General features: G+C 40.2%; 1 protein-coding gene and 4 non-coding genes across 5 annotated transcripts in view; 2 read left to right on the plus strand and 3 right to left on the minus strand.

Moving 5' to 3' along the window:
* Nucleotides 1-17728, minus strand: part of LOC128876568 (mannosyl-oligosaccharide 1,2-alpha-mannosidase IA) — a 540141-nt gene that overhangs the window by 331928 nt on the left and 190485 nt on the right. The window lies entirely within an intron of this gene.
* On the plus strand, nucleotides 2770-2841 carry Trnae-uuc (transfer RNA glutamic acid (anticodon UUC)). Its single transcript has one exon. It is a non-coding gene; the product is annotated as a tRNA-Glu (tRNA).
* On the minus strand, nucleotides 3590-3663 carry Trnai-aau (transfer RNA isoleucine (anticodon AAU)). The gene has a single exon. It is a non-coding gene; the product is annotated as a tRNA-Ile (tRNA).
* Trnad-guc (transfer RNA aspartic acid (anticodon GUC)) lies at nucleotides 12281-12352 on the minus strand. The gene has a single exon. It is a non-coding gene; the product is annotated as a tRNA-Asp (tRNA).
* Trnad-guc (transfer RNA aspartic acid (anticodon GUC)) lies at nucleotides 17264-17335 on the plus strand. The gene has a single exon. It is a non-coding gene; the product is annotated as a tRNA-Asp (tRNA).

Genomic DNA, 17728 nt, shown 5'->3' on the forward strand with positions numbered 1-17728 from the left:
CCCCCCCCCCCCCCCCCCCCCCCCCCCCCCCCCCCCCCCCCCCCCCAGAAAGACAGTGACGTCGCGAGGAAGAGTAGATTTTAAAATGCAAACTCATTTCATCGAGACAACAAATTGTAATATTGTAATTCTAAAGAGTAATTTAAAAGTAACATACCGATCCACAGCTAATTTGATAAATATTTGCATTGCTTTATTTAAAATTCATCTCCACACACAGTATTTGTTTAATTATTTCCATGTTAGGAAATGATGATATCTTTATGGTAATATTATACCTCAACAAGCTCAGATCTTGAATTTAAATAATAAAAATTATTTCACTAAAAAAAAAGACTAAAAAAATAAAAAATAAAGATGTCAATCCATACTCGTAACAACTATAGGTCTACAAATTACTCCAAGTTTAATGTATCATCGTATTTTTATTTCATAGCGCCGTTTCAAACACGTGCCAAAATATATTTTTGTTTCCACTGGCTGCGCACGTGGAATAGAAAAAATTGAAATCGTATTTATGGCCCCGATCGCTGGAAAAACAAATCGCCACGGAAGGGGTTAATCACCCCCTCGTCTCGAAGTACAAATACACGGGGTGAATCGATAAATTTTCTTTTTGCGCGGCGTTATTGGTCCGTTCATCGCGCATAAAAACGAATAACCGTCGCGCTTTCAGGGGCCGAAGATTAAACGCAAATATGCCCGTCGATGCGATCCATCGTGCTCGTCGTGGCTTTTTACGCTCGCGTCGACATCATCTCGTCGACGAGCGTTAATTCACTCTTTAACCGCATTATTCGCGGCGGATTTAACTATTTGGTCGACAAAGCTGACGATTAAACTCGCTCTTATACAAAGTGTCCCACGGCTGTCCGTTTGTCAGCGTGCACCAGTGGTTCAAAACAAGATGGAAGTAAATGGAGCTTAATATTTTTTCGCTCGCATAACGTTTATCTATAAAGTTGTTTCAAATAGTTAATTTGATGTGTATGATATTTTCAAGGAGGATCTGCCAATATTTTTGTACAAGGTTCATGTTTTTACCCACTGAACATTTATTGTGCATTGTTTTGACATAGTCGATCTTTGATATATTTTTAACATATTTCAATGTGCTTCGTACTGCCAAAAACTGTCCTTCATATTCATTAACATAAAAAGTTATCGGTACATTTAATTTATTCTTTATCAGAGAAGATCTTTTAAAATCTCCTATCTCCTAACTTCAAAAACGAAACTACAACAATTTTTTTGAACACTTAAATTATTAATAACCCGTCACAAAACATTCCTCTCCATAATTAACATTCTAATTTCTCTATAACAGGGTAACATTCGTGCGTCTTCCATTCGTTATCTGAAATTTTTATCTAGACAGAAACTTCGGCCATCTCTGCTCAGTTTGACCTACTCATTTACGTTCCATTGTTAACTGCGGAAGACTGGCAAAGTTTGCAAGGAAAACTCGTGTAAGACACTCTGTATTTCAGGGGAGGACGAAGGGAGCTTTCATAAGCTTTCACGTCGAGGCGAAGTCGTTGCATTTTTCATTCTTCTACGCGCGACCCAAGTCCTGGAGCTCGATAAAGCTTCATTAAAACGTAGTCGGTTGATCGTACGATTTGTCAACCGTGAATATCCGATAATTGTTCCCGTTGCGTATCGCCTGAAACGGAGCGCGTCCGGCGTTCTTTCCGCTCGGACGACAGGCCTTTCCTCGCGACGGCTTGGGCGTATCGACGGTTCGAAGCAGAAAAACAGGGAAACAAAATAAAAATACAAAAAAAAATACCACAAACGAAATAATTTATTTGTTGCCAGAAACAATCGACCAACGCTGTCGCCAACCGATACGGTGCTCGGTGACCGTAACACTTTTAAATCCGACGACAGCGGCAGCGAAATTTAAATCGGTGGTCCAAATTTATTGCACGGGAAACTATAGGGTGATGGCAGTGAAAATGGTCTGGAATTTCTGTGTGGTCGAGTGGTCGAAGGTCTGAGGCATCCTACGAATCAATGTGGGTCTTTATAAAAGTATTTCAAGTGTATTTGTCTCGTTTTTCTTTCCTGATATGTTCATGCTCACGCCAAATGCGCTCCCGAAGGACAATCGTCTATTAATCGGGAGTTTGAATCCCGCGCGGATTAAAGATTAGTGTTTTGTTTAACGCGCTCATGCAGAAGGCAGCCACGCGTCTTCTCGATGCAAAAATGTCGCGTCGGTTACGACGCCATTCGCTCTCTTGTTCAAATAGCGATCGGTCGCCTCGTGCTTCTCGTGTCGTCCTTTCGTTCAACTTTTCCTCTGCGGCTTGTTCCAGAGTTGATAGTGTCGTTTAGTTTCTTCTCGGCGGTTTGTCCAACGTCGATTGCTGCGTGCGTGCGAAAATGATCTCTGGAAGCGTGGGGCGTGCGAAGGATCCAGGGCGTGCGATGGTAAGAGCTCTCGCGGGCGTTTTTCGTTGAGTGTATCATCGATTTTCCGTTACATGCGCCGCGAATAATCATTCAAATCATTCAAATCAATAAATAAATTATAAGGTTTCGAGGCAATAATTCCCAGACTCGTTAAGATGGTTCTTTCTAAAGAATATAAGGCATTTCTAGATAGAATATTCCGTTGTGGATTAATAAATTGAATAAATAAATCACAGTTTTATTTTTATTTATTACTGTTTAACTATGTTCGGAATAATAAATAAATGTGTAGTATTACTTGTCCAACAACCAGAGGAGAAGAGACTTTGTAAAGTCAGTTTTCACCAATCCGGTATGGTCTAGTGGCTAGGATACCTGGCTTTCACCCAGGAGGCTCGGGTTCGATTCCCGGTACCGGAAAATTATTTTTTGTTTTTTTTTCTTTCTTAAAATTCTATGTACGCATTATACACTCTATATTTCTATATTATACATTCAATTCATAATTAAAAAAATGATTTTTTTTTAACAATAAGCCGGAGTGAAATCAAGTAATGTATTGCGCACATTCTCATTCGATCTTAATTATAACTCCACACTTTACATTCAATTTTTAATGAAAAAAATGTTTTTATTAATCGAAACTAACACAAACGAAGATTGTCGAACGAAATCAAGCACCTAAACATTAAGTGGAGTACCACTCAAGCCAGAGACTCGAGTAAGACTCAATTTACCGGAGTAAATTAGCGAATAGCTCAGTTTCGTTGGCGAAAAAAGTTTTTCCTGTTAGGAAACCGATGTCTCTATGGCGGATCGTCCAAAAAATACTTCTATTACGGTCGCCCTCAAACAGGCTGCGTCGAACGAGAAAAAGTTACTCAATTAGACCCGCGGACGTCGTTCGAGAACTTTCTTTGTGTTTGACCGAAACTCAAATTCTTCCTTCTTTTGCACCTTTTCCCGAACGGGCACGTACTCTCGACGAAGTTCTCGTCCAGCATTACCACGCCGCAAAGTAAACTTTTCGACTCGGTATCCCCTGCACGTATGCGTTGAAAAATGAACAGGATAAAAAAAAAAAGAAAAGGGAACACCAACGGTTGGAATTTACAAGCATGACCGTCGTCGCTTTTTTCCATCGCGAATAATTGAAGAAAAAAAAATCTGGCCCATGAGGGGATCGAACCCGCGACCTTCGCGTTATTAGCACGACGCTCTAACCAACTGAGCTAATGGGCCACACGACCACACTTCTTTCATACTGCATGTCCTCTGTCACGATTGTGACGTATCTTTGATTGGAAGTTAATGTTGACATGATGTCTCTTTATTGACATTATAATCGAGAGAATAAGTTTGAAATTTGTATACGGTGAAGTTTCTTCCCATTACGTTAGATATATTTTATTATTCTTTTATTTATTTAGTTAACGCCAGCTAATAATTATTTAAAGCTCTATATGAACTGAACATGTGTTAGGAATTCAGACACGACTAGCCTAAACATTGACGTGACGAGAGGCAAGCCGTCGCGTAAGCGAGTGGACCTCAACGACGGGCGCCAAGCCCTGTCATAAACAACCCCGAAGGCCCTTAAAGAGCCTTCATCGAGAAGACTGCGTGCAGACTTTCCCGGGACGGGAAAAGTTACTTCTTGGATAGCATTCGTTGCGAGCAGAGCTCCTCAAATAAAATAATATAGTTAAAGATTACTCGGCGACTTATATTTGCATTTTCCTTCTATTCTTACACATGTTTAATTTGTGCTAACACATGTGAAAAAGTGAAAGTTTGAAACATTCCTGGTATACTTGAAAAAAACGAATGTACATGAACAATATCATAGAAAAATATATTAATAATCCCACAGATTGATGAGATATGTTTATGTTTGCACAAGGTGACTCAATCAATCTGCAAATGGAATGGTTTATGGTAGGGCAGTTTTACTTTCATGTTTGTCCATTAAATCAAACAGTATATGGCATCGTCAACCTTGCCATCTTATGTTCATTCTGCTCGCAATAAAAGAAACAATGATAACACTTGTGACCTAGACACGTTTAACGTTTACGCTAGCCTGTTCCTCTCTATGAAATTTTGATTTCAGTATTCAATTTTGAAGAAGGAATACCTACTCCAATAATTCAAGCATTTATTTAGCATCAAAAAATTTTAATTAATAATTAAAAATGTCTGACTCATCTAGAACAAAAATTCCTCGTCAAATTATCTCTCCAGCATCTCCAATATATATTTAATTTCAAAGTTCCAAACTGCCACTCGAAAATACAGGGAATTTCCAGCGATTCGCCACAAATCTGTCGAGTTCGCAAGGAAAGCGAAGCTTCTGGCGCGAAAAATGGCTGAAAACTCTCGCGAAGAATGCTTCGAGCGTGACATAATACATCACTGGCGACCGATAAGAAAGTTTAATAAAAATGTTCCCCCAAATAATTGCCCTGTTTGCTTCCTATCGCAGGGAACTTCGTTTACTTCCCTCTTTTAACGAACTCTGACCGTAGCCTCTCCGTGAAACTCCCTTTATCGCGATCCTCTCGACTCCTTAGTCCCCTTCTGCGCGGGGAAAATATCGCCATCGAGTGAGTCTACGGACCGCCATAAACTATTAAGCTGTTGCAGGTGTCTTGCACGACCTTACACGACGTCAGCAAACTTTTCTTTCCTGACTGCAGGGGCAATCTGCTACCGAGACGCAGAGACTCTTAGCAAGAACTGCGAGGACGTTCTTCATGGAGAAAACACGTGTTGGAAAATAGAGGGACTGTACTGATTTCATAATCATCGTCTGATTTAACGATGCGAATCAAAGGTGAAAATAAGAATTTATTTGAAGAAGATGGAAGTTATTTTAAATAATATTAGAATTAAAAAATGGAGTTTCTTAGATTCATTCAAAAGTAGGGTTCTCCCAAACACGTAAAATGTAGATTTCATGTCTAAATTTTACTCACAATGGCCAGTGCTACTTGTTCGACGTTGATAGAATCGGGGTTACGTTTCACTCACCTGGAAAAAAATAAAGGAAACATGTTACTTACAGCCGAGAATGTCAAACATGAATTATGTGCAATGAGCATTTATATAAGGACATAATAATTTATATTTAACCAAATAGAATCGATAAGTGAGTAAATTTAATTTATCGAGATATATCGTTCCAGATTTCATGAACCATAAAATCCTTCACTCAATCGATTCCACCAGATTTCGACGCTCTTCAAGCTACTCCCCCCATTGTTGGTCACTTCGAGGCCCTCGCTCGTCGTTGTCGCGGACCGTGGACAACCAGCAGCGACAGGGGAGTCAACCCAAGAAAGGGATAATTAACGACGTTCTCCCTTCCCTGTCTCTCGAGTCGACCTCTCAGTTCTCGCAATTCGCATATGGCCTGGTCGATCGAGATGGACAGAGAAGGGCGAAGAGAAGTACCTCGGCGGCCCTCGAACAATCAGCGATGGAAGTTTCTACTTGGGTGGCAACTCTTCACCTTTTCCCTTCCACTCCCTCCACGCTCGTTCATTTCCGTGCGTGCAGAAGAGAATTAGCAGCGAGACCGTGAGACGAACTTTCGGATCGCGACAACCTTTGGCTAATGGACGGGACACAACCCCGGGACCATGTGTTTTTGTTGCCCACTGTGGGACACACTGCATGAAATAATTAGAGGATCACGTTTCTTCTCCTTGGACGGTCTCAAAGAATTAACCGAATCTCTGGACCGAGGGAAATGATTAAAAGAATGTTTCGGGGGGAGGGGGGGATATTTTTAATGGAGATTAATTTTTGCCTGACAATTTTTGCTGGAAATTCTAAGAGGCGTATGTGAATTTAAAAAAAATATCACCTTCTAGAGAATGACAAAACGAACCTTTTTAATATAATTTATTTATACGACGTTTAATTTCAGAGATAAAGATTGAAAACTTAGAAGACCTTCCTGAAATTCAATTTTTGCACGAACTTGTTTTATTTTCAATAACAAAGCATCCTACGAATAATCAAACACCTATACCTATCTATAGATCAAAATGAAATTTCGCGGCGTTATTTTTTTTATACAATCTCGATAGTATCCATGATCAACACATTTACCCATAGTTTCCCTATAATTCATACTTTTTCTCCCAAAAACTCCCAAACCTTCTTCGTTCTCTCTAATTCGCAGTAACGAAGAGTCAGAAACCTGCGATCAACTTTGTAACGCGACCCTTGACCTCCTTGTTCAACGAACGTATTAAAAAAGTAATTTAAGACGCTATCATTAACCTGATTGCGTGTCAGTCAACTGGATGTTCATTCGACGGTGGGCCAATTTAATAACTCGACGCGTGGCTTCCTCCTTTCGTTTTTTATTCCGCCGAAAAAATTGCGCACGAATTGGGTCTCTTCGCTTGGAAATTACAGCCTTGAGAAATATTAACAGAAAGACTCTGAACACCGGTCGAACGCAGGCGCCAGAGATTATTTACGCGACGGCGCCGCGCGCCTTTGCGTTTTATTTCCCATTTCCCGCGTGCGCAGTATAACCGCGATCATGATCAGGGTCGAGCAAGCGCAGGAGGACGCGCAGTTTTTGCAACCGGAGTTAATTACTTGCGTGCGATCGCCTCGATATCGAGCAGCTGAAATTGGACTAGTTGCGGCAAAAATAACACGAAACGCACAACCCACGTATACAAGGTTGGTTTTATGTTCATCGCGATTTACTGTTCGGTAGTAAGAAGATATTCTGGGCAAGGAGGCTGCAAAGTTGAGATTGCTTGCAATTTTTATTTTCGATGCAGGATTTTATGAGACATTTATATTTTTGTTATTTATTTGTGTTTATAGTCTGAAAAATGTATGCAACGTCAAAAGGGAGGAGTTTTGTTGACGTCACTGTGCTCATGAGATTATTGGGAGTGGAGGTATTTTGGGTTAGGAAGCTGAGAATTTGACATTCTTATTTATGATGGTAGCAAGGATTATGCAGAACATCTGTACTTTCTTTTACTGGTCGGTGCTTCTAGTTTCTCAGAATGTATGCAACGTACAAAAATTCTATAGCAAGGAGAAGTTTCAATGTACACATGTCCGATTCTGGTCGTTCTAGTATTCATGGATACCCCTTCGTGTTATTAAATATGTTAATATTATATAATGTATTCGAAGACTAGAGGTAACGACCAATAAAATGATAAATAAATATCCTTGTTCTCCGTTAAAGATAAAAATAACAAGCTTGAACTGTCACAGGACCATTTTTGAGAATTCGTAACGCGAAAACTATATAATCTAGAAAATTCAATCTCGAATATGATACTGTGTACACTTCGAAGTGTATCACGTAAAATTCCTATAGAAAGACGTCGCAATTATTATTCACATTAAAAATTCCTTAAAGTAGATCTCTTTCAGGTCTGGCCTGGATAGTTTAGGGCCTTCGGAGCTTATTTCACTGGCCAGGAAATATAACGCGAGACAGTTAAATAATTTCGTTTTATATTCTCGCTCATAAAAACTGATGTCCGAAGGTGCGGGATCATGTATAGCCCCGACAGCTTAATTCGCGCAGCGGGAACATTTATTATCCGCAATCGCCATGTTAGATGGTGCTCGGTGTACAATAATTAATAATAACGATCGCATATCTTTAACAACGAGAGACACGTGCGTCTGATAACGAACGGAACCTCGCCGTTGGTCGGTCGAATTATTCCCGCGTTAATTGAGACGACGTCACTGGCAGCTGACAATGATTCCAGCAATAGCCGCGTATCGCTCCAGCGATAATAAGGGGAAACGAATTACCACTCTTAACGAATTAACGATTGGACGTGCCCTAATGGAGTGCAGCGTTGAAAGCTGGTCGTCTCAAGGATGAAATTTATTATCTAGAATCACAGCTGTGGATCGGCGGAATTAAAAGGCAACTGTACTGTGAGCGCGTAAACACGGTCAATAGAAGACAATTCTTCCTTGAATAACTTTAAATTAATATCGGAAAATTCTTCAAGAAATTACCGCGAATGAATAGTGCTAATGTGGTCTGGCTGTCGAGCAACAGTGGTGTTAAATTGGAATATACGGAGTTGTCTGTGGAAATACTTAGTAAGATGAAAATTTTTATTTTGATTCGGACGTTGATATTTTTTCATACGCTATCGGGGTAATATTATTAGCAAAAATCAGGGAAAAATTCATGGTATAACTTTAAAAGTACATCAATAAGAGAAAAAAAATTCACTTCGATATACCGTGTGCTATTCCTCCTAAAAAATTTCGAATGTTGTCCATTTCTCAAGTCGAGACGCGAGGAAATCCTATTTAGGCGGATTCTCAAGGCGTCTGTTCCCGCCACCGCACAAACGGAGGGGGCGTGGTCCAGTTCAGGATTCTTTGGACCTCATCGCGTGTACCGCGAGCATAACTCAAAGGGAGGAAAGTGTGCTACACGCGGCAAAATCCAACGTTTGGCCGTGGCCTCTTATTAATAATTACACACAAGCAGTCATTATTGTTGCGATCGCGGCGCTCGCTAATTGTAAATTGCGACCGTGAACAATCTTCGCGGGAAAATGTTCTCCTGCCAGCGAAGAAATTGAATTTCTTCGACGTGAAACAAAGACCACTCCGTTTGGTAAAAGTAACAAGTAACAAAGTCGTTTCCAAACGTGAATTTTTCTTGTAAAGTACTTTCATCTAAAATAATACATCGTAGTTCGTGTATTCGTTATTCCTATGCGTGCTTTTAATTTTAAGGAAGTTTCATGTATTGTTGACTAGTGAAACTAAATACACACGTGATGTTTTACAAATTGTACTTTAAACTTGCGTCAAATCTTACACATCTAAACCATCTTTCAGAGATATCAAAATATAACGATCAATTCCATAACATTCTCAAAGGATGAATGTAGTATTTTAAATTTACTTTCTCATTTCTTCCCTGAGTTATCCATAAAAACAAATTAAAATCGGAATGTCAAGTGAGTCATGCAAAATTCTGTTCGCGTAGCCCTATCTATAAATCCGTTTGTGGTCGATTCCGATATATCAAATAACAAACGTTTAGTTCTACACCGATACTGTGGGTAAGGCATACAAATAAATTCGTATAGATTCGTTAAAAGGGCGAACATCCCGAAACCCGTCGATTCCCCAAGCTTGGTAGACGTTAATTAAATTTCCCGAACATGATCGTAAAACTTGAACGACACCGGACGTTCAAAGTGGCTCACTCGTTCCAAGACCGCGCGCGCACGATCAACACCTCGTTCCCAGCCCACCTGGAACCACCGTCCACCGAAAAGCCAATTCCCCCGGCCGGTTACCCGACAATACCGCAAATTGCAAGCGCGTTGTCCCTGTATGGCCAGGAAGACACGGCAGAAGGGATTTACAGTCTGTCGCACACAAGCGGGGCGTCGATAACTTCTGAGAAACACGAGTAAGATGGGGCCGGAGGTGGACATCACCGCAGAAGTAATCACTGACCACTGTCGCGTAATCTTTTGGTGGTACTCGTATCTGATTACTCATTAATTTCTCGAGGGACGAATTTTTCAATGGATTTCTGTTTGCTTTAATCGAACATAGGCATACCGAATTTTGATCTGTAAATTGATTTTTGCATACGAATACGCTATCTCACTTTAATGTTGTATCCTTTTTAATTTTAAAGGGCATTACAATTGGGCAATAACGGTAATTTTGATGTAAAAGCTATACATACGTGGCAATATCACTTAAGAAGTTAATGAAACTCGTGGATTTTATATAGTATAAGTGGTTATTATTTGATAGAAACCTAAGAGCATCGTTCTTTCTGTTCCGCGGATTGTAATTCTGTCTCTATTTACATCCCCTCATCCTCGTTAAAGAAAAGAATCCTACATATAAACTGCACCATGACTGTTATATTAAGAAAGAAAATCCCAAAGCAACGTGTCTCTCATCTCGAATGGAAGCGTGCATATAGAGTTCTCCACTCGCGCCGTTGCGTGCGACGTGGGCGTAATTCAAAAAACGGCCACGTGATACCAGCGCGGCCCTAAATCTACCCCCGATTAGGGCTTATTACCGGTGAACACGATCGAGAACCATCTCGCTCCGAGGGGAAAGGAAATGACGTCTCGTTGCGTCCCGGACTCCTCGAGTTCCGTTTCTGTGGCAAGAATCCTTACGGGCGCAATTACGCAGGGTAATTATCTTCTTCTCCCCCCTTCTCCATCGCGTGGATTTCGTTCATGTCCATCTATGTCTCTTTCTCGCTGTTGCGAGGGACTCGTTGAACGCGCACCGACCGATCATTCGAAACGAAACGTTCGTTATTATCTATGGTTATTATCTATCTCGTTATTATCTATAAAGAGGTCTCCTGGCAAGCAGACACATGCATCCGCGGATTGTAATGCCGGTACGAGTGATTATAGTAATTTACCAGTGGACACACGGACCAAATATCGCCTTAAGAGACTCTTCGTTACGATTTGTCGTTCGAGTCCGCGTTATTTAGGAGTGAAATAACCATGGTTGGAGTCGAGTATTTTGTTCGAGTGTAACCGCAGGCGATAAATAGATAATAAGTGGATTGTTTGGGTGTAAAATAGGGTTTCTGGGTACCTGGATACCTGGAAGTACCGAGCGAAGGAGGATTTCAAGAGGCTTAATCCCACGAACCTCGAGTGGTCGACTCTGCCGCGACAGTCGTAAAACATTTGGCGTGCAGATTCGACGCCTTTCAGTGAAAGGCAAGAAAACCTTCCCTTCGTTCAGTAGTTTTCCATGTATTTTTATGGCACCCCGAAAAATCTCGTACGACAAAATAACCAATAGAGAAATATTCTAACAAATCCACCAAGTATAAATAATTCCAAGATCTCAAGAAAATCTAATTTCCTAAATAATTTTGATCAAGTACAAGTAATTCCAAGATACCAGGACAGCCTATATGGTTATTCAGAGATTTGAATAAAAACGCCAAGTTATCTTTAGATATACACTCAAGTGTAAACAGACCTAGAGTCGTGAGAGTCAAGTCCTATAGTATTTATCTTTGGAAGAGATATTCTGTGAGACACTGTGGCATGCAGTTTTTGTTAGGGCTTGCGTTGGCTTTAAATGGAAGAGAAATTTCGGAGCATAAGTGAACCACCAAGAGTGAAGAGTTTCAAGGACTCGGGACAGTCAATAGCTATTTAGAATCTTGAATTCAAAGCCAGGTCAGCTTAACATATGTCAAGATTTAAACAACGAATTATTAAAAGGTACCACAATTTTATACGAACATAAAAATATTTTCGTTGAAAAAATTTAGAATGCAACAGGTTACTACACATGTCATACTAATGCTACATATGACCCAAGTATGAAACACTATACATATATTCATTTTGGAGTAACAAAAGAGATAAGATTAAGGAAACGATAATACTGTAGTGAACTAAAGAATTTAATTTAATACTGTAATGTTCTTTTGAACTCTAACTTTTTCTCCCGAAGTACTTGCTAACAAGCCTGGCGACGGTCTGAAGCCATAAAAAAAGGTAGCGTCCCTGCTCTGCACTTGAGACCTTAGTTGACCGTCGAAGAAGTGACGAAAACGGGCAAAACACGACTTTCTCTCGACCCTTCTGCCTCAATGTTTACCACAATACCAGATGTAATCATGATAAGAGAAATAACACAAGGCTTGAAACGTAGAAGAATAATTTTGAAATTGTTTGTTACATACTGAATCGTAATTAGTAGTGATAATGAACTAAAATTGAGTTTTGAATAAAATGGAGTATAGCGGCCAATTTGGAGCAGAAAATGTAATAATAACAACAAAAATTTGAAAAAAAAAACCCTCCCCGGCGGGGAATCGAACCCCGGTCTCCCGCGTGACAGGCGGGGATACTGACCACTATACTACCGAGGACTTTACATTTCCCTAAATTTTGAAATTCAGTTTTCTTCTGAACGTGCTTTTAGTAATAAGTTGCTCAAAAAATTTGTTGCTCCGATTCTTGTTTTCGAGAAAATTTGCATAATCGCTTCAATTTATCCCATTTGACGTCAATTCTATAGTTATAGCACCGACAGTATTGATAATAACAACGATTACGTAAAATATAAATTAATCTCATATTTTTGTGGAAAAGGTAATGTCTATTTACCTTAGCAGGTGATACGATAATAGTTTAACATTATTAAATTAATTGTGATTGCAATTAAATTTTGTGCATAATCTAATCCTTTTAATAAATGTATATAACTGTTTATATTTAATGATAAACATAAATCTGTCTCAAATTTTACGTTTACAATAAATTAATTAAATTTATGAATTGAATATGTGACTTTCGCTGTTATCACTGATAAAAGGTATTACGTTATACCATGTAATAGATAACGTACAACAGACCTGTGATACATGAAGTACTCCGTTATCTGTCCCCCTTTTGATCCATCCAGTGTATTAATGACGAGGTGTACGCAGCACAACGATACTATAATTTAACACACGCGATTCGATTTAATAAACCACCGACCAAGCCCCTCGCGTGGCACTTCTATGACTGTCGAAAAATAGTCCCGTCCAATTTGCTCTCGAGTCCTTAGAGAGTTTTCCGTGGGAAGGAAAACGTTGGAAAGGGGCAGATAGACCGAAGACACAAGGGCCGTTGGAGAGAGTCAACGGAATAGGGAAGCGTGGCTTGGTCGCCAAATGTGCGATGACATTGAACAAGCCCCCAGTGGATCCTTGAATAGGGTTTGCCGTGGATGACCTGCGAACGATGTGGAGAAAAAAAACCTTTTGTGTTCGAGGAAGTCACTTTCTCTACGCTTGCCACTTTTCGCAAACGAAGAAAACAGACACAGGCAGAATGAAACATGTATACGGGTGTCTACGTTAACTCTAAACTTTTTGGTATTTATTATAATTTTGTGGAAAGATAATAATAACAGTTAGATGATATTTTGATTACTAGACCCACTGATTTTATTCTAATAAAAGTGCTAAGTACAAATATAAACACTAATGTAGACTAATGTAGAAATATTCCTGACGATACATTTATTTTTTTCAACAAAATTTGTGTATATTCGTATTACTATTTGGAGTTGGAGTTCGAATGTGTAAGACAAAAATAAAAATGTACGATAGTAGCTAAGACAATAGTTTCAACTTCAGAAACCTGAGTTTACGATACGGTCTTGAAGACCAGCTATTAGAATTATTGACCTACTGGCCTTTATTGGGGATGAAGGCCCTAACATTCAAACTTTTGCACATCGTTCTCAAAAGTAATTGACGTATCGTAAACCTAGGAAACTCGCAGTCAATGACACCACTAAATGTGCACCCCTTAGGACTCGAAGGGAAGAATATTTCTAACCAAGTGGCGTATTGTACGAAGAATTTGGAAAATCCTTTATAAATAATCCTTCGATTAAGGAAGTACTTTACTCCAAAGGCCAAAGAAATTCCAGGAATTCATTTTTCAGAAAAGTTGCAAGTCGCGCGCCAGCCACGAGCTCCCCTAATTTTCGCGAATCGCATCGGCATTCAGCGTGTCCCCGTGCGTAATATAAATACTTCCTTCGATCGTAGCCGACAAGAATCGTATTGCTGTTCATTTAGCATTCGCGATACGTACGTGCCATCGACGTCGTGCACGGCGTGGTTAATTGCGCGAATTCATCACCTGGTGGGGAGAATCGAAGATTGGAAGGAGACGAACGACAGACAGCGAGAAGAGGGGCGAATGGGGAGGATTGCTCCACGTACGATCACGCCTGTTTGATATGCCGCGACACTCAAAACTCGTACATCACACTTAATCGCTGAATATGGAACAGTCAGCCCCGACAGCCGCATCCAGCATGCATATTTAGACTGCAATTATGGCCCTTAGCTATTGTCGGCACGCACGGCGCGGCAAATTCCCTATTGAGCCACCCTCTGCCTCCGCTTTCTTTTTTAACGTCGGATATCGCTCGGACTGAAGCCGATCCACTCTGATTTGTCTTCTGAAATATCCAGCTTGAAAGGAAATTCGATATTTAGTCACTTCGACCAACAAAAATGAAGTTTTAATATAAACTTCATACTTTGGAGCCATCATAAATTTGGATAGAAATCTGATAAATATAAGTAAATTAGCAGGAATTTCGTTTATTTATAGGCATTGTCAATAATTAGTCATTGGAGACGTTAAAAATTAATTTCTGACAATAGTTGAATTGCATTATTTACAATACTTATTGTTTTAACGATGAATATGACTTCGCTGTAATATTAACGTTCCGCGAATTCTTTTCTCGATGGATCCATTTCTTCTCTTCTTCAACAGCTGACAATTACTCATTTGAAATTCAATATTAATCTACGTACCTCTATGAAATTGTTACCAATCTCAATGACATTCAACCAAGTTCCAGAAATTTATATTTTAAAATGTAGTTGAATTTCAGAAAAAAAGGCCTCTCAAGTTTCTAATTTTTATTTTCGAACCCAAACGTCGGATGAATAAACTGCAAATATAAAAAAGTTTCGTCTCGTCATTCTTTACAAGCTGATATTATTTTAAAATTTGACCGTTCGATGGCGCCCCTTAGAATTTCTCAGACCTCGTCCGGCAGTCAAAGGGTTAATCGCGGATCCGCGACTGGTCCTCGCAAATCCATCATCGGGACAGACGCAATAAGCGAAAAGGAACCGTGGTCCCGACTTTTCAGTGCACGAAACGAAAAGAAACGAGTCGCGAACTGGATCGAACTGCTGAGCAGAAACGTCGACCGTTCGAAGCGGATTCGAGGAGGAAGGGTGGCCCAAGAGGGAGAACGTCTCGTCTCCGTGTCACCGCGCCCAATAACACGCGGGTAATCACGATTTAATGGCTCAATAACGTCTGTCGCATCGAGCTGCCACGGACCCACGAAACAATTTATCGATCCCGCCAGTCAATAAATTCAGCTTTTGAGTTGTATACGGGCCTGCGCGGCGCGCTTAAATCTCAAAGCGGATGGCAACGAATTCGGAACGACGAATCCGAAAATGACGCGTATAAATTACGCGAAAGATAAATATCCGCTCGGACGCGTTCCGCCGGTTGGCTCGGAGTCCATCCTTCTTCGGGTTCTCGAATTAATGCGTTCGATGGAATACCACTGCAGGGGGAAGGTCGAGAGCTGAGCGACGGAAGCAACGAGTCCATTTTGGGGCGTCGTGTTGGCAGGTTAACCGGGAACAAGTGATTCCGATTAGGACGGTGAGTGAAACAAAGTGCTCGCGACGGGGATACCTTTGTTGATGGAGATTGACCAGCGTCCTACTCGTGATCATTGGATTCTGGGCCCCTGAGTCATGGGTATGTATCGTGAGGGTGATAGTAATGGTTTAAGAAAGAGAGCTCTGTTCAAACAAAAGACAGGACAATATTATGAGAGCAAGTTCGACGAATGGATGGAAGTCGAGAACCTGAGGTGTGAAAGAAAAACGTTTGGACCGCACGACAATTTGAAGGGAAGATAGAAAATGGAATCGATCGAATGTTTAGATTAAGGGTTGCGACTGCTAGGCGCCAGTTTCGAAACGAATCATAAGAGTGTGTTGCTGGAAGGAAGTGTGTTGCGTAAAAGGAAGATGTGATTGGAAGAGTTTCAGTTTAGGAGCGCGAAGAGAAAAGATCAGTGGAAGGATCAAAAAGTCAAACTGCGTGTGCAACCAACTGAAGCATAGCATTTTTTAAGACTGAAATTACCGAGGTCAACGTGGTTTCTATCGAAACAGGAAATAGCAGACAATGCCCAGGCATTCCTCACAGGAGGGCCTCTTGAAGAGGCCTGCAGATGTTGATCCAAGCGCGTGAACGTCGTTCCTGAAGACTTTCCCTAGTGGGAACCACCAAATCAGGAAGAGTGGGGGCGCATCCTAAGCACCGATGCTCCCCCAAAGAGACGACGAGGGCATTCGTAGTTCGACAAGCGCCCCGGTGAAATCGTTACGACGCTATTGCATTTGTTATTACACTTATCCGTACCACTAGAGCAGTATTGCTTTATACTATCGATAACTTAGAGTTGCATAAAAATAATATATTATATATTTTGGAAAATTTGAGGACGCGATAGTTTCGAGAAGTGCGTACGTCGAAATAATTGAGTGAAGACTGTGAGTGATTACGTGCTCGTGAATGCTTGCAGAAGACCCTGAAGTGTGAGAAATGTTCAATTTTCTTCGATGCGTTTTGGATACCGTTACTTACATTTTTGAGTGGATCCAGAGTTTTAGTAAAAAAGGAAGGATTACTTTTAGAAATAATATTTTGAATTGTATAGTCGGTTAAGGGAGCTCAATGTACTACTGAACCAAGTTTGACTCGAGTCATTTGATACTTTATCAAAAAACAATATAATCCAAATTTCAAGTCCGTATCTCGACAGAGAAATTCAATGTTTACCACTTTCTTACATCTAAAGAAACTATTCCAAGTTTCCTATAACCGAACATTGAATGCTCCAAAAAATTTCGTTCTTGAAATGAGCAAGTACGTTGATCACCACTGAGCTAACCTTGTAGTAAAACGAGCCCGTTATCGTAGTAGCACTACGTTCCAGTGAATGGCCAGTGTCTCTCATCGCGACAGTATCGACACATGGTAATGTCATCAGATCCATGCTGTGTCGTAATAATGTTTCTTCATATATTATACTAGCTTTGCTTTGACTTCTTCTTCAAGAATATACGCTGGATAACGAGTTACTCCAATATTAAAATATTGGAGTGTACTCCAAAAATACGCTCAGATGAAAACTGAAGTTCAAAATTTAAGAGAATGTAAAATCCTCGGTAGTATAGTGGTCAGTATCCCCGCCTGTCACGCGGGAGACCGGGGTTCGATTCCCCGCCGGGGAGGATTGTTTTTTTTTTTTTCAAATTTTTATTGTTATTATATTTTCTGCACCAAATTGATCACTATACTCCATTTTATTTCAAACCTCAGTTTTACTCCATCATCGCTACTAATGTACAATTCGGTGCGTAACAATTTCAAAATTATTCCTTTATATTTCAAGTCTTGTATTATTTGTCTTATCTTTATTCATGTAGCATTATCGTTTCCTTGTCATACCACTTCTACTGCTCCAAAATGGTTCTACAGATTTTCTTGTGTTACTATTCTATACTACAAAATTTGGAGCAGCTCTCAATATAGATAATTACTTTTTAATATATTAAATGGAAAGGTAGATACGGTTGAAATTACAAGTACTTGATATTATTAATCTAAACCTTGCATTCCTCACT

The sequence above is a fragment of the Hylaeus volcanicus genome, chromosome 5, assembly GCF_026283585.1.
Source record: "Hylaeus volcanicus isolate JK05 chromosome 5, UHH_iyHylVolc1.0_haploid, whole genome shotgun sequence".
In the NCBI taxonomy this organism is placed as follows: Eukaryota; Metazoa; Arthropoda; class Insecta; order Hymenoptera; family Colletidae; genus Hylaeus; species Hylaeus volcanicus.